Raw genomic sequence first — 3,219 nt, 5'->3', positions numbered from 1 at the left:
GACCGTGAAAGCGGGGCCTAACGATCCTTCCGTCTGCTTTTTGGGTTTTAAGCGGGAGGTGTCAGAAAAGTTACCACAGGGATAACTGGCTTGTGGCGGCCAAGCGTTCATAGCGACGTCGCCGTTTGATTCTTCGATGTCGGCTCTTCCTATCATTGCGAAGCAGAATTCGCAAAGCGTTGGATTGTTCACCCACTAACAGGGAACGTGAGCTGGGTTTAGACCGTCGTGAGACAGGTTAGCTTTACCCTACTGATGTTGACCGTTGCTCCGATAGTAATCCAGCCCAGTACGAGAGGAACCGCAGGTTCGGATACATGGTACTCGCGCTTGGCTGTGCAGCTACTGGTGCAAGGCTATCATCCGAGGGCTTACGACTGAACGCCTCTAAGTCGGAATCCCGCCTAGAAGGAGCGATACATCCGCGCCCAGCATCGGTGAGCTTGGTCTTGGATAGCCGGGGTGGGAGGTGCTTTCCTCCCCACCGCCGGTGACGAGAGCCGCATGACACTGGAACCGGACCGGGGCTAATGAACGCCTCGGTCCACCTCCCTCGTCAAAGCAAATGTCTCTTGATCCGGGTGTGAAATGACTCGTAAACGACCTGATTCGGAGTGCGGGTGTCGTAAGTGGCAGAGCGGGTGCATATACCGCGATCCATTGAAAGTCATCCCGTCCACTCAAACATTTGTCGGGGGGAAGGCGAAAGCAAACCCCCGGCCCTCCGGAGCGGTCCAGGTCTGGTTCTCTGGGGCGCGGGCCCCGGAGACTCCGTACACCGGTTAGAGGGAGCCGGTGGCGGGCATAGGGGAGGTGGGTACTCCCCTGTGAAATCCTGGATGACAGTTTTAGGTCTCGTAGTGGGCGAAAATCGGACTTAGTGCAATTTCCGAAACTCTGGTTCTCTGGGGGCGCGGGCCCCGAGAGTCCGTACACCGGTTAGAGGGAGCCGGTGGCGGGCATAGGGAGGCAGGTCGCTCCCTTGAATGGTCCTGGATGTCTGGACTTAGTGCAATTTCTGAAACTCTGGTTCTCTGGGGGCGCGGGCCCCGAGAGTCCGTACACCGGTTAGAGGGAGCCGGTGGCGGGCATAGGGAGGCAGGTCGCTCCCTTGAATGGTCCTGGATGTCTGGACTTAGTGCAATTTCTGAAACTCTGGTTCTCTGGGGGCGCGGGCCCCGAGAGTCCGTACACCGGTTAGAGGAAGCCGGTGGCGGGCATAGGGAGGCAGGTCGCTCCCTTGAATGGTCCTGGATGTCTGGACTTAGTGCAATTTCTGAAACTCTGGTTCTCTGGGGGCGCGGGCCCCGAGAGTCCGTACACCGGTTAGAGGGAGCCGGTGGCGGGCATAGGGAGGCAGGTCGCTCCCTTGAATGGTCCTGGATGTCTGGACTTAGTGCAATTTCTGAAACTCTGGTTCTCTGGGGGCGCGGGCCCCGAGAGTCCGTACACCGGTTAGAGGGAGCCGGTGGCGGGCATAGGGAGGCAGGTCGCTCCCTTGAATGGTCCTGGATGTCTGGACTTAGTGCAATTTCTGAAACTCTGGTTCTCTGGGGGCGCGGGCCCCGAGAGTCCGTACACCGGTTAGAGGGAGCCGGTGGCGGGCATAGGGAGGCAGGTCGCTCCCTTGAATGGTCCTGGATGTCTGGACTTAGTGCAATTTCTGAAACTCTGGTTCTCTGGGGGCGCGGGCCCCGAGAGTCCGTACACCGGTTAGAGGAAGCCGGTGGCGGGCATAGGGAGGCAGGTCGCTCCCTTGAATGGTCCTGGATGTCTGGACTTAGTGCAATTTCTGAAACTCTGGTTCTCTGGGGGCGCGGGCCCCGAGAGTCCGTACACCGGTTAGAGGGAGCCGGTGGCGGGCATAGGGAGGCAGGTCGCTCCCTTGAATGGTCCTGGATGTCTGGACTTAGTGCAATTTCTGAAACTCTGGTTCTCTGGGGGCGCGGGCCCCGAGAGTCCGTACACCGGTTAGAGGGAGCCGGTGGCGGGCATAGGGAGGCAGGTCGCTCCCTTGAATGGTCCTGGATGTCTGGACTTAGTGCAATTTCTGAAACTCTGGTTCTCTGGGGGCGCGGGCCCCGAGAGTCCGTACACCGGTTAGAGGAAGCCGGTGGCGGGCATAGGGAGGCAGGTCGCTCCCTTGAATGGTCCTGGATGTCAGCAATTTCTTAAGAAGGGCGCCCTCTTGTGGTCCCATGGCCGAAGTACATGCTCCGAGCCCGGGTATGGCAGTGGGCGGAATGAGACTTAGAGGAATGTTGACGGAGCCATGAGGGGCCCCCCCTGGAGGTCCCATGGCCGAGAAAAGTGCTCCGAGCCCGGGGTGATAGAGAACCGTGAACGCCGCGGTTAAAGACCTCGGGTATGGCAGTGGGCGGAATGAGACTTAAAGGAATATTGACGGAGCCAAGAGGGGCCTCCCCTGGAGGTCCCATGGCCGAGAAAAGTGCCCCGAGCCCGGGGTGATAGAGAACCGTAAAGCGCGCGGGTTTGGGGCTCGGGTCTTCCAGTGGGCGGAGTGAGACTTAAAGGAATATTGACGGAGCCATGAAGGGCCCCCCCTGGAGGTCCCATGGCCGAGAAAAGTGCTCCGAGCCCGGGGTGATAGAGAACCGTAAAGCGCGCGGGTTTGGGGCTCGGGTCTTCCAGTGGGCGGAGTGAGACTTAAAGGAATATTGACGGAGCCATGAAGGGCCCCCCCTGGAGGTCCCATGGCCGAGAAAAGTGCTCCGAGCCCGGGGTGATAGAGAACCGTAAAGCGCGCGGGTTTGGGGCTCGGGTCTTCCAGTGGGCGGAGTGAGACTTAAAGGAATATTGACGGAGCCATGAAGGGCCCCCCCTGGAGGTCCCATGGCCGAGAAAAGTGCCCCGAGCCCGGGGAGATAGAGAACCGTAAAGCGCGCGGGTTTGGGGCTCGGGTCTTCCAGTGGGCGGAGTGAGACTTAAAGGAATATTGACGGAGCCATGAAGGGCCCCCCCTGGAGGTCCCATGGCCGAGAAAAGTGCCCCGAGCCCGGGGAGATAGAGAACCGTAAAGCGCGCGGGTTTGGGGCTCGGGTCTTCCAGTGGGCGGAGTGAGACTTAAAGGAATATTGACGGAGCCATGAAGGGCCCCCCCTGGAGGTCCCATGGCCGAGAAAAGTGCCCCGAGCCCGGGGAGATAGAGAACCGTAAAGCGCGCGGGTTTGGGGCTCGGGTCTTCCAGTGGGCGGAATG

At 60.0% G+C, this 3,219-nt stretch overlaps 1 pseudogene; it reads left to right on the top strand.

The window, feature by feature from the left end:
• Positions 1-692, top strand: part of LOC136685937 (28S ribosomal RNA) — a 4,391-nt pseudogene extending 3,699 nt beyond the window's left edge.
• Positions 693-3,219: the final 2,527 nt, after the last annotated feature.

This window comes from Hoplias malabaricus, unplaced genomic scaffold, assembly GCF_029633855.1.
Source record: "Hoplias malabaricus isolate fHopMal1 unplaced genomic scaffold, fHopMal1.hap1 scaffold_451, whole genome shotgun sequence".
NCBI classification, from domain to species: Eukaryota; Metazoa; Chordata; class Actinopteri; order Characiformes; family Erythrinidae; genus Hoplias; species Hoplias malabaricus.
The sequence above is the reverse complement of the archived record's forward strand: the minus strand, read 5'-3'. Positions and strand labels throughout refer to the sequence as shown.